This window comes from Anabrus simplex, chromosome 6 (assembly GCF_040414725.1).
Source record: "Anabrus simplex isolate iqAnaSimp1 chromosome 6, ASM4041472v1, whole genome shotgun sequence".
NCBI classification, from domain to species: Eukaryota; Metazoa; Arthropoda; class Insecta; order Orthoptera; family Tettigoniidae; genus Anabrus; species Anabrus simplex.
In genome coordinates this window covers 180,300,347-180,314,991 of record NC_090270.1, presented here as the reverse complement: position 1 = coordinate 180,314,991, position 14,645 = coordinate 180,300,347, and the positions used below count along the sequence as shown (strand labels likewise).

Here is a 14,645-nt window from a genome sequence, read left to right as displayed (position 1 = left end):
GGGACCCTTGCAAGGTACTCCCACCGGGCCAGCTGGACCAAGGTTCTGGCTTGTGACAGACCCTGGCTTCCCACACATTGGGCCCAGAATGGCAGGGTTAATTTTACAAAATACTTTATTTGTAAAATAATTCATGACTTTTTAAGAAATGAAATAGGAACTCTGAATAAAATATTTGCTTCAGTTAGTAGTGACTGTCCATTGCCAACATTTCTTTGCTCCAGCAAAACAGTAATGTTTAGGAATGGGTAGTATTTCAGAATAGAGCATCCGTGGATTAGACTGCAACACACCAGCATCTCACCGCTGGGTTCCGTGGTTAAAATCCCAGTCACTCCATGTAAGACTTGTGTTGGACACAGCAGAGGCAGTACAGGTTTTTTCCTGGGTACTCTGTTTTCCCCTGTCATCTTTCATTACAGCAGCACTCTCCACAATAATTTCATTCCATCTGTCAGTCATTGCCCAAGGAGTGAGACAAGCTTCAGCAGCCAGTACAATTCCTATCCTCGCCATTAGATGGACGCTTCATATATTCAATTCCTGACCCAGTCGAATGACTGGAAACAGGATGTAAATTTTCAATACTTCAGAATACACGTGCTTGTGATTGCTTTCCTTTGACTCAAACATGGCGAGACAGACTGTAGGAGGCAGACTACTGTTTTCTGACCTAGATAAGGAACAAATACATTCATTGTTGCTTTATGGTTCCAATCACTCCATGCAATTACTTATACAACACACCCAAATCTGACTATCACTTCAGTGTTTGCATCAAACTGTCCAAGTTTCAGAGTTCATTTTCCATTGAAAAGATTTCACACACTTTCCTTGCATGTAAAGTCTTTAAGAATCAACGAGGACAACATATAGAAGCACCACTACCACCTGAATGAGTAGAACCTTCAAATCCATTTGTCGTTGCGGGGACAGATTTTGTACGACACCTGTGTGGACAGATGTGTACAAGGCATATATCGCCCTCTTCATATGTGCTACCACTCCAACAGCACCAGTACCCTTTGAATTCTGCACAAACATAACATAGAATTTCAGTGATTCACTGGAAGATTTGCCTACCACACAATATATAGACAACACTAAAACATTCCACGCAGCAAACTTTGAACTAGTGGAACTTTAGAAGGCTGCAATCACCTCCAAGGACAATCAGTTCTTTGCCCTATTTGTTATCACTGAATTTTATTGCCCCATAAGCAGGTTGATGGGAAGGATGGTGCAACAGAATGGTCGACACCACAAAGCAAAGGCATTGCTTACAGAAGCTGTTAAGGATCTCAAAAGCTCAGTGAGGAACAGTTAAACACACCTTGATCAGTATCAAAGCCACTGTCAACTCAAAATCAATCACACAGGGAGATAATGCGGCTCTGACACTTTCTGACTGGAGGACTTCGTCACAATTCCAACAGGACCAGAACCTACAGTTAAACAGAATCTGGTCAAGGAACTCCAGTTAAGACAAACATTCTAACATTCTGAAGACTCCTGAAATCATTGGATGAAAGAGCACCCATTAGAGCTGAGGAATTTTCATGAATTTCAGCATCCAGGAAGGCCTATCAAATTCCACCTCAAGTCATTCTAATTCAAGAAGACATGTGCCCATGGCATATGTGGAGGGAGGCCATAATAGAAGAGCTGATGCCAGGGAGAGGAAGGACGGTAAGGACTGTAATTCTCTGTATTGCAGAAGATAGAAAGTTCAGCCTGGTTCAGTTGGTCATAACCTTATAGGTTGGCCAATGTGGAAAAGATTTGAGGACTCCATGACTGTTCATAATACAATAATGTATAACATCTTTGTAATGAGTTCCTTGAATATACGTTGATTGTTAGTTGACTGACATTGCTCCCTACTCATGTCATATGCACAAATGTCCCCTCTAAACACTAATCACAGGATAAACCAAAGTAGTTCAACTTCTCGAAGAAGGAATATATCAGCAAATGAAAGGGAAGTTACAAAAATGAAGACTTGCTAGGCCTTGCAAAACTAGTCAGGGTTTAAGAGGAAGATTTGACCAAGGGAGGTCAGATAGGAAAGATGAAAAAAGATGAAATCAAGGAGGCTGGTACGAGTAGTTGAAACAATACCAGACTCAGCACATGGCTTGTCGACACTACACTCTCAGGTTTTGAGACTCTTCAGAGTGATCTTTATTGCATTGTGGATAGTATCCAGTCACACCTTGTGGAATGGAACAATACCATTTCTTTAAAGAATATCTCTTCAGAGATATTCACATTGGTCTCCCATGTCATTGAGAAGGTTATTGTTCTTGATCCAGTGGCCAAATTCATCTGATCCTTGGAAACGAAATGACTGGGGTTATTTCAGTATTTAAGAGGCAAAACAATGGGATTATCAATCGCTTCACCCAGCTCCCATTCTTACTCGCAGCAACACACAGAGCATGCTGACAGCACAAGGTATCATTTTCCGCCCCTGTGCCACTTTTAGACAATACATTCATGGAAGACTTCACCGCAGCTGCAGAAAATCGGTAGACCTCTAATTTTAGGCAAAATCCTACGTTGTTCCTTAAGAGAACTTGAAACAAAGTTGTATTTACACATTTCATGTATTTATAATGTTAAGAACAGTGGTTCTGTAGAGCCTAAAAATGTCTAAATTTATGTTAGAACCTACATTTTCCTAAAATTCCTATTTTTATTCCTAAACAGATCAAAAATTGTAATTTATTCCAAGAAACTAAAATATTTGCAGACTCTTCCAGTATCATGAACATAATTCTCTTCTTGAAATACTTTTCAAACAAAATTTTAAAAGCAGGATTCTGTAAACCAATGAACACACTCCGCATGACCTTAGGGAACCTCCTGCAGTGAACACGCCCATAGTCTGCGTGCCATGAACGGAAGATTGTGTCCATTACGACATTACTGTGCTTGAATTTCTGAACACATTCCGTCTCTTGAAAATCTTCATCAAAATCTATACCGGGTGAGTTGGCTATGCGGTTAGGGGTGTGCAGCTGTGAGCTTACATCCGGGAGATAGTGGACTCTAGCCCCACTGTCTGCAGCCCTGAAGATGGTTTTCCGTGGTTTCCCATTTTCACACCATGCAAATGCTGGGGCTGTACCTTAAGGCCACAGCCACTTGTTTCCCACTCCTAGGCCTTTCCTATCCCATCATTGACATAAGACCTATCTGTGTTGGTGTGACGCAAAACAAATTGTAAAAAAAATCAGTACAGGTAGTAATTAAACATTTATGAAAGGATGTGCGATACCATACGGTACAAGCGTAATTCTCCTCCCAGGTCACGATAATGGGAAGTTATATGATCCATTGGCATTTCTCAGATTCCTTAGTGTGCACTGTTCTTGTTCAGTGCTGCTTAATAGATTAAGATTGAATTAAATCTGAAATTACCTTTATAACCTCAGAGAGCTTGTGTTAAGCGATGCTCCATCTTGTTGTTCGTAGGTTGTACAACTTTTGTAGACCACATACCCAGATCAGGCGTCTTTGAACAGTCTGACTAGACCTAAAAATGGAAACCATAAAATAACTTAAATGAATACGTAAAATTAAAGGATCATCACATTTTAAGAAATGAGTTCCAAACCTTGAAGAGCAGAGGAAAGGAAAGACAGGAATGTGGTGGTGAAGGATTAAATACAGTGTTATTTCAAATTTTTTTAATGGTGTAGTAATCCAATTTGTAAGCCCACTGCCACACTGCGGCATAACACTTTCATGACTGAAAACTCATCAAGAGCTTGAAACTTGAAAACTGATACAGAAAAGGAAGTGTTGCGGTCTTACACAAAATGACAAACAGATGGCATTGGACAGCATTAAGAGAGCCGCACAAGACCCGTGTACGGTATAAAAGGAGCTGATTTGATATAGATGTTGATTCCCATAGGGAACCTGAAATATTTGTCACGAATGAGTAAATTTATAATACCAATATAAATGGTCCATTATTGGACATATTTTCCAGCTAACTCATTCCTGGTTGCCAGTGGCTCCAAGTAGCCTGCGCAGTTGCCACCGCAGTATGCACTAGCCATGCGTCTTAGTAGGTGTGCAATTTACCAACTGACAAGCCCAACTTAGCACACTGGGGCGAAACGCTGGCAACCAGGAATGAGTCGGATGGAAAATTTATAATGTCCAATAACTGACCATTCATATTGTTATTGTAAAAGGAGCTGTCGTGGGAGAGGGCGTCAGATGCGCCTGCAATTACCGCATGTTGACCTTACCAGAAAAGACACTGTTAGTGAAGCTTTATTTTGGTGTCGATGAAACCCTATGTCAAGCCAATTGTGTGTCAGTTATTACCTCTCTACCTCCAATATTCTGCACAGTATTGGGTCAAATATTAACAGGTGGTGGTGGTGATTGTTCTAAGAGGAAGTACAACTAGGCAACCATCCTCTATATAACACTAAGAGAGAATAACTGGAAGGGATCTGACATTTCAAAAAATGAAGGTATCGGCCAAAGAAGGGTCACGAAGGATGTGAAAATTAAAGACTCCCTAGCCCTCGGAAACCTAATAGCATTGGGTTGGAAAAGAACAAGAGTTGACCAAGTGAGGTTGGATAGGATAGATGAAAGTGAGGAGCCAGACAAGTGGAAGCAAAGCCGTGACTCAGCTAATGGCCCCACGGTCGCCAAACCACACTCCAAACTTCAGAGCACCTGGAGCCCCTTTCAGTAGCCTCGTATGACAGGCAGGGCATACCGCCGAGTTATTCTACTGCCCCCACTCATAGGGGGTTCAAATGTTAACAGACCTTTGGGTCACCCTGTGCATATGCATACACTTCCATTTTTCCCTATAATTGATATGATTGCCTATTACGGTTCACTTGCCATCTTATAATCCTTAACCAGGTTCTTTGCTAAATTTATGTTCTTTCAGTTTCTCCACTCCATACTTCCATAACTATTCCTAACTTTGTTTTCCTAACATGCCCTTTCTTAATCTCTCTATTTTTCTGTTATAATATCTTCCATGGAAAGGCAAAGTTACATAAGACACATTTTTGTCAAAATTGAGGTTACGATGTTTATACGTCAATATGACTCCACTACACATGCTGGTATTGTAACGAACATAAAATGAATCTAGAGGGTAAAAACAACGTTAAAAGAAATTCTAATCACCATAATATATATAGAACACCAGGTTATCGTAAGCACCAGTCAATGCATTTTATAGTAAGTGCCCAAGTTAGAATATTTTAATTTACTTACAGATTATTGTAAGCGAAACATTTTAATTCTGGAGAGAACGTAAGATGCATCAGTTTGTGACTTGTTGGTCATTGCTGGAGAATACATTTTATAACTGCCTCTAATCAATTTGGCACTTGAATCATGAGGCAAAGCCTGCTGGCAGACCTACCGCTTGTTGATTGACAGCTAGCATACTAGTGAAATGCAGAAGAGCAGGAAGGGAAGAGAGAGGGCTGCTTCTTGAATTATGCCGCACAAAATTCTAAACTGATGTTTGCGACAAGAGGACAAACTTGAGAGATTGTTCAGCGTTCATAGTTTTTGGATTAAGGAAGCTGATGACAGAATAAAATACAATAAAAGTATAGAAGGGAGTTGAAAGTACAACAAAAAATAGCAGATGCAACAAAAGTGTTGTAGAGGTCAGTCTAGAGAATTTTAACAGAGCAAGTTGGCCATGCGGTTATAGTCGCCGTTATCTAGCATTCAGGAGGTAGCGAGTTCGTATCCCACCATTGGGAACCCGTAAGATTATTTTCTGTGGTTTTCCATTTCCACACCAAGCAAATGCTGGTTGGGGCTGTACCTTAAATTAAGGCCACAGCCTTTACCTTCCAAATTCTAGCTCTTTCTCATCCCACCGTCGGCAAAAAACTTCAGTATGTTAGTGTGACGTTAAACAAGTACAAAAAAAATAAAAAATAAAAAATAGAACAGACAGCATGAGACTGAAGAAACTTAATTTGGTACACGAGGAAAAACATGGGAAGGGAAAAAGCATATTTGGATTTTTAAAATTTTGATGCACAATCCATGAATTTTACATTCTTCAGAAAACAACTCCAATATCTAAATTAGAACCTATATCAGGAGAGGATTGTTTTCCAAGGAGGTTGAATCACTTTGAGAAGTACTGTAAAAGAGTTCAGCTTCAACTGGAAGATTAGAAATAATAGAAGGGTTACAATCGAGGTCGATTATACGGGGTCAGCTCGAAAGACCTGCACCAGGTTTCTCTACCATGACAACAGTTATCTTGTTAATAAATTTGTGAACAAGTTGTTGCAGGAAGTGAGTGTACTTCTGATGACTGATGGGCGATATCCAACAAGGATATTAGCAGGCGACAGAAGACCAGGTGCTCCTCAGCTTCTTAAGAGATTTATTCAAGGGCCAAATTGTTTCGAGACAATAATACCAAGGAAGACATTGGGTCATTTGTGCATTGCAATTACAATGAATAAGCATTCTACAGCCTACGAACTGCTAAAACTTTGTACTAATCAAATAGATAGTGAAGAGGACATCCGATTGATTCCTAATGAATCCTTTATATACTTTTCTTAATACAATCATTTAAGAAAATCATACTTTCATGCCTCACATTCCTTCGAACAGATCCCTCCAGAATACCGTTAGTCCTACAAAAACTATCGTAAGAGGACGACTTTGTTAAAGCACTCGACAACGACCAGCAATCTTAAGAGGCATTCTGAACATTAAAATAGTTTCTTTTTCGCTGGAATTTAATAAATACATAACCTAATATGACAGTGAGGTGAAAAATTTAATTCTGGAGTAGAACAAAAAACAAGACTGCTTAAACAGTAAGTATTCAACTAATAGTTACATGTAATTGATCTCAATGTAACTGTATTGAAGTTTATATATTGAAATTATAAAATATTATTTACAACCACCTATTCAATACATTACAATATACTCATTGGATTATAGTATAATCATGAAAGCATCTTAAATAATGAGACATGGTTTGTTTGGTATAGCGGACATTAGCCATTAATGCACAAAGACTAGGTCAGGGCTCTGAGTTTAGAAATTATCAAAATAGTATCCTCATATCAAAAGAGTAACAGTGTTGTGATAAAAGAGTAATCAACGATCAACCCAACATAAACATACGAGATTAACAAAAAAAATGTGCAAAAAACAAACAGTATTTATGGTGAAATACATTAACAGTAAACAATCTGTAAATTGAAAACAATCATGGGGTTGTTTAAGTATGATAATAGGTAATGTGGAATTAAAATGTACAATGCATGAGTGGTGATTAGGTGGTGGTTATTGTTTTAAGAGGAAGTACAATTGGGCAACCATCCTCTATACAACACTAATCAGAGGGGAAAATTGAAGGGATCCGACACTTCGAATGAAGATATCGGTCAAAGAAAGACGAGGGCCACGAAGGGCATGAAAATGAAAGACTCCCTAGCCCTCTCAAACCTAATAGCATCGGGGTCGGAAAAGAACAAAAGTTGACCAAGGGAGGTCGGATAGGATGGATGAAAGTGAGGAGCCTGGCACAAGTGGAAGTAATGCCAGGACCCAGCTAAGGGCCCCGTGGTCGCCAACCCACGCTCCGAAGTTCAGAGCCCCTGGGGTGGTACAATGCATGAAGCGTGGATTAAATAAAAAGTTGAGGTTGGAATTCCTTCAAATTGATAAAAACAAAAGTTAAAATAAGGTTCGTTGAAATCATCGAGTGTCCAAGTTGAACCATTCAAAAGGCACATTACTGCAATACAGACTAATGTTTATGTATGACGGACACCAATATTTGTGAATTCCATAGCAGAGAGAGACAATCTTGATAACATAATAGTTCAAGTTGAGCTAGACAGTATGCACATGCTAGCAATAAGACTAGGAAACTGTATGTCACGTGGAGCACCAAATAGTGGACTCCTTATAAATTAATGACTATATTGAACATGGAGTTCTAGCATCCTTATGTGAAGGACAGCATATTATGACACATATTGAAGTTTGGAATCTGAAAAAGAAAATGGGGGGGATGAAAGTTGAGTTGATAAGAGAAGATGAAAAGGAAAAAATATTGAAAGGAAGCTTACACCTGGAGCTGGTATGAGGTGTCCACTAGCATTTGCTGCATGAAGCAAACTGGCGAGTGAGTCATGAGGAGGGGGGTGGGGTGGGGGGGAGCGGACAATGCCTTGAGCGGGTCAGATGTATGCGGAGGGGATGTAACATGAAGGGATGGAACAGCAGCTGCTGTTATGTAAGAAATGTTTTTAGCAGTTTTATAATTAAAGATATTCATTAAAATAGTTTTATTTATATTGAAAAGAGAATGTAGTTCTGGAATGTTTTTGGTTATTGGACTTTTAATTCCTGAAGTGTCATTTGTATTTTGATTGCCATTAAAGTGCTGGTCTAAAAATATGCAAGTGTTCTCGAACGCTATCATCAGTTTACATTTTATGACGTATTTTAAGATTTGGAAGATCTTTTTCAATTGTCATAAAACTGTGACCAGTCTCTTATATTGATGCTCATGACAGAATACTTATGTTTTGAAGTGTTGTAACGTCCAAGGTATCTGGTCAAAAAGCTACGTCCAGTCTGTCCGATATAAGAACCGCAATGGGTATTTTTAAGTCCATAGATACCAGAGTTTGAGAATTTATTGTAATTAATGTTAACTGTGTTATTGAATATATTACGGTTCATGTACCGGGTTCTATAAGCGATATTGATATATTTAAGCGAGTTAGTGACTTGAAATAAGCCTGGGTTTATATAAGGCAGCAAATTTTGTCTTCTTGGGCTTGTCCGGGATCAACTTTGTTGCAGTTCTTAATTTTATCTTGTTGAAGATTTTATTATTATCAATGGGTTATAGCCATCAATTCTGGGTAAATCCTTGATGTAATTTAGTTCTTATGATTTTCAATTGTAAGCAGGATTTTTAATGCTTTATAGACAAGACTAAAAAAGCCAGCCTGTTTATGGATTGAGGATGTAAGGAATCTTTTTCTTATAGGCTTTCTATATATTTTATAATGAAATTATTCTCTCTTAAAACGTTTAAATCTAAGAAGTTCAAATAACCATCGACTTCATCTTCCTTAGTGAACTTAAGCTCATTAAGGGATGCTAGTACACCGACTCATTTTTCTGTGTATCTGTAATGGCAAACGTGTCAACATATCTTATCCATAATTGAAGACCGTTGATATTATTGATTATTTTGTTATTTTCCAAATCATCCATTAAAAAAAAATAGCTAGAATGCCTGAAATCAGGTCACCCATTGCTAGGCCCTTTTGGTGATATATTGTTATTGAAGGTGAAATAGTTATTGTAAAGCATAAATTCTAACAAACTAATGAAATTATCTATTTCACATTTGCTCAGGTTACTATGTTTTAAAAGGTTTGTTTTAATAATAGTTTTATTTACTGGAATGTTAGAAAACATATTGGTAATGTACCATTATGCGATTATGCTTAAGATTAAATTTCTGTAATTTTTCACAGAAGCTGTATTATTGAAGTGTTTATTGAGAAAATTATGCACAAACTTAGAAACTTTCTAAAAAGGGCTATTCATGCAATTAGTAAGGATTGCTAGAACTCCCCCTATGTTCAAGATTGTCGTTAGTTCATAAGGAGTCGACTGTTTGGTGTTCCACGTCATACAGTTTCCTAGTCTTATTGCTAGCACATGCATATTGACTAGCTCAACTTGAACACTTATGGTATCAAGATTGTGTCTCTCCTATGGAATTCACAAAAATTGGTGTCCACATCATACGCAAATCTTAGTCTGTATTGCTGTTATGTGCCTTTTGACTGGTTCAACTTTGACATGTGATGATTCTACAAAACTTATTTTAACTTTTGTTTTTAATCAGTTTGAAGGAATTCTAACTTCCATTTTTTATTTAACCCATGCTTCACGCATTGATGTACTTTTTAATTCCACAACGCCTATTGTCATACTTTAACAACACCATGATTGTTTTTAATTTACAAGTTGTTTACTGTTAATGCATTTCACAGTAAATACTTATTTGCACCTATTTTATTACAATCTCAAGTCTATTGTTTATATTGTGTTCATTGATGATCACTCTTTTATACGACCTTGTTACTCTTGATATGAGGATACTATTTTGATAATTTCTAAACTCAGGGCTCTGATCTAGTCCTTGTGCATTAATGGCTGATTATGTCCGCTATGCTGAATGAAACGTGTCCCATTATTTAAGATACTTCATGATTATACTATAATCCAATGAGTATATTGTAATGTATTGAATAGGTGGTTGTAAATAAAATTTCATAATTTTAATGTAACTTCAATATGGTTCCATTATGAGATTAATTACATGTAACTTAGCAGCCTACCAGGCTACAAAAAGAAATGGGTATCAATCTCAAAGTAAAGGTCAGTAAAATATCAAGAGAGATTGTTTTTAAACAAATGTTTGAAGCATGGATTAATTCCCAAATTTCTCAAACATCTTGAAAGGAAAACTTTTCGACCCCTGGTTCATGTAGAACTCACAAAGAAAAATAATGAATTTTGGCTAAGAAAGTTTTATAAAATGCATCTCGAAATATCCTCTACTCTGTCCCCATTAGAATGGGGTTCATACTCGAGGTTTGTCAATGAAAAGGTACACGACAATGTATAAGAAACAGACATTACTAGATAATAATCTGATTCAATTGCAAAACATGAAGCACGTACAGAATAATGTTGACAAAACTAATGCTCCCTCCACTGGCCTAAATCATTTTCCTACAACAGTGAACTTATCTAACACTGATTTTTCAGATAATGAATTTTTCTTCTTGAAAAGGAGCTGAAATTCAATTGGCCCAATCCAAATAAAACAGAATTTCATTACTACAGTCGCAGAAATCAAATCCAGCATTCAAGAACTCTCCACAGAAGTTCATAACGACATTAAATATGAGATAAAGAAGAAGCTCCCCTTTCTGTTGAATGAACTAAAAATAAAATTAATAATATTGTCACTAAAGCTGATCAAGGTCCCACCACAGTATTACTACATAAAGATTATTACATCAAGAAAACCAAAAACTTTTTTGCTAATAGCAGTTACACTATTATTAATAAAGATCCTATTCCTAAAATAGGAAGTAGATGAAAGAACCTATTGAAGAATCTACCATTCTTATTACAAAAACACAAGCATCAGAAACTTGCAATAATGAACCCAAAACTTCCAACTGCAAAAGCTCTGCCAAAAATCCATAAAAAAAGATTTAGCTCTGCATCCAATTATTAATTGCAGGAATAGCCCTTCTTACAAAGTTTCTGCATAATTTTTTTAGTAAACACTAAGTTCAATAATACAGCTTATATAAGTAATTTTGTAGAGTTCTGTGAAAAATTATTGAAATTTAATCTTTAGCATAATCACATAATGGTATCATATTACCAATATGTATTCTAATATTCCAGTAAATAAAACTAAGATTATTAAAACAAACCTTTTAAAACATAGTAACCTGAGCAAATGTGAAATAGATAATTTCATTAGTTTGTTAGAATTTGTGCTTTACAATAACTATTTCACCTTCAATAATAGAATATATCTCCAAAAGGGCCTAGCAATGGGTGTGATTTTGGGCATATAGCTAATATTTTTATGGATGATTTGTAAAATAAAATAATAATATCAACAGTTTTCAGTTATGGATAAGATATGCTGACACTTGCCATTATAGATACACAGAAAAATGAGAGTGTACTAGCATCCCCTAATGACCTTGACAATGACCAAGGAAGATGAAGTCAATGGTTACTTGAACTTAGAATTAAACATTTTAAAAGAGAAGATTCCTTACATCCTCAATCCCATAAACAGGCTGCCTTTTTTAGTCTTGTCTAGAGAGAGTTAAAGATCTCGCTTACAATTGAAAATCATAATAAAGAACTAAATTACATGAAGGATTTATCCAGAATTAATGGCTATAATCCTGCTCTGCGAACCATGTGACCTTGCCGCGGTGGGGAGGCTTGCGTGTCCCAATGATGCAGATAGCCGAGCCGCAGGTGCAACCATATCGGATGGGTATCTGTTGAGAGACCAGACTAACAACCGGTTCATCGAAAGGGGGGTAGCAGCCTTTCCGTTGTTGCAAGGGCGGCAGTCTAGATGATTGACTGATATGGCCTTGTAATAATACTCCACATGACTTAGCTGTGTTGATACTGCTACACGGCTGAAAGCAACGGGAAACTACAGCCGTAACTACCTCCCGAGGACATGCAGCTCTCTCTGTATGAATGATGTACTGATGATGGCTTCCTCCCGGGTAAAATATTTCGGAGGTCAACTAGTCCCCCATTCAGATCTCCAGGTGGGGACTACACGAGAGGGGGCTATCATCAGGAAGATGGATACTGACATTCTGAGAGTCGGCGCGTGGAATGTTAGAAGTTTGAATCATTGTGGTAGGTTAGAGAATCTGAAAAGGGAGATGGATAGGCTAAAGTTAAATGTAGTTGGTATAAGTGAAGTACGTTGGCAGGAAGAACAAGATTTTTGGTCAGGCGACTACTGAATTATCAACACAAAATCAAACCGGGGAAATGCAGGAGTTGGTTTAATAATTAATAAGAAAATAGGGCACCAGGTAAGCCACTACGACCAGCATAGTGAAAGAATTATTGTCATCAAGATAAGACACCAAACCAGTGCCCACCACAATAGTGCAGGTCTATATGCCTACTAGTTCAGCGGATGAAGAAATCGAAAGAATATATGAGGAGATAGAAGATTTAATACAATATGTAAAAGGTGACGAGAATCTAATTGTGATGGGAGACGAATGCAGTGGTAGGCCAAGGAAGAGAAGGTAATACAGTAGGAGAATTTGGATTGGGACAAAGGAACGAAAGAGGAAGTCGGCTGGTTGAATTCTGCACTGATCATAATTTAGTCCTTGCCAATACTTGGTTCAAACACCAAAACCGACGGCTGTACACGTGGACGAGACCTGGAGACATTGGAAGGTATCAAATAGACTTCATTACGATTAGGCAGAGATTCAGAAACCAGGTGTTGGATTGCAAAACTTTCCCAGGAGCAGACGTGGACTGACCACAACTTGGTCATGAAATGCCATCTGAAGTTGAAGAAATTGAAGAAAGGAAAGAATGCAAAAAGATGGGATCTAAACAAGTTGAAAGAAGAGAGTGTGAGGGATTGTTTCAAGGAACATGTTGCAAAAGGACTAAATGAAAAGGCTGAAGGAAATACTATAGAGGAAGAGTGGAGAGTCATGAAAAATTAAGTCAGTAGGGCTGCTGAAGAAATGTTAGGAAGGAAGAAAAGATCAACTAAGAATCAGTGGATAACTCAAGAGATACTAGACCTGATTGATGAATGACGAAAATACAAGAATGCTAAAAATTAAGAGGGCAGAAAAGAATATAGGCGATTAAAGAATGAAGTGGATAGAAAGTGCAAGGTAGCTAAGGAAGAATGGCTGAAGGAGAAGTGCAAGGATGTCAAAGGCTGTATGGTCCTGGGAAAGGTAGATGCTGCATACAGGAAAATCAAGGAAACCTTTGGAGAAAGGAAATCTAGGTGTATGAATATTAAGAGCTCAGATGGAAAGCCACTTCTAAGGAAAGAAGACAAAGCAGAAAGATGGCAGGAGCATATCCAACAGTTGTATCAAGGTAAAGATGTAGATAATTTGGTTCTGGAACATGAAGAGGCTGTTGATGCTGATAAAATGGGAGACCCAATTTTGAGGTCAGAGTTTGACAGAGCTGTGAGTGACCTAAATAGGAACAAGGCACCTGGAATTGATAACATTCCCTCTGAATTACCGACTGCCTTAGGAGAAACCAGCATGGCAAGGTTATTTCATTTAGTGTGCAAGATGTACGAGACAGAAGTCCCATCTGATTTTCGGCAGAATGTTGTTATACCAGTTTCCAAGAAAGCCGGTGCTGACAGGTGTGAAAACTACCGCACCATTAGTTTAGTATCTCATGCCTGCAAAATTTCAATACGTATTATTTACAGAAGGATGGAAAAACAAGTTGAAGCTGAGTTGGGAGAAGATCAATTTGGCTTCAGAAGAAATGTAGGAACACGTTAAGCAATCCTGACTTTACGTCTTATCTTAGAGGATCGAATCAAGAAGGACAAGCCCACGTACATGGCATTCATAGATCTAGAAAAGGCATTTGATAATGTTGATTGGACCAAGCTATTTATGTTTCTGAAGATTATAGGGATCAGATATCGAGAATGAAAAATTATCTACAATCTGTATAAAAATCAGTCTGCAGTGATAAGAATCGAAGGCTTTGAAAAAGAAGCAGCAATCCAGAAAGGAGTGAGGCAAGGCTGCAGTTTGTCACCTCTCCTTTCCAATATTTACATAGAACAGGCAGTAAAGGAAATCAAAGAGAAATTTGGAAAGGGAATCACAGTCCAAGGAGAGGAAATCAAAACCTTGAGATTTGCCGATGATATTGTTATTTTATCTGAGATTGCAGAAGATCGAGAAGTTGCTGAACGGTATGGACGAAGTCTTGGGTAAGGAGTACAAGACGAAATTAAATAAGTC

At 37.8% G+C, this 14,645-nt stretch overlaps 1 protein-coding gene and 1 long non-coding RNA gene across 3 annotated transcripts in view; one reads left to right on the top strand and one right to left on the bottom strand.

The window, feature by feature from the left end:
- LOC136875925 (protein sneaky) overlaps nt 1-14,645 on the top strand; it is a 209,621-nt gene that overhangs the window by 58,232 nt on the left and 136,744 nt on the right. The gene's annotated exons all lie outside the window — the stretch shown is intronic.
- The window catches only part of LOC137501215 (uncharacterized), a 42,545-nt gene that overhangs the window by 11,937 nt on the left and 15,963 nt on the right, over nt 1-14,645 (bottom strand). For both annotated transcript variants that reach the window (XR_011018425.1, XR_011018426.1), the window contains exon 3: nt 3,427-3,541. This is a non-coding gene — a long non-coding RNA (uncharacterized lncRNA). The remainder of the gene's footprint in view (nt 1-3,426; nt 3,542-14,645) is intronic.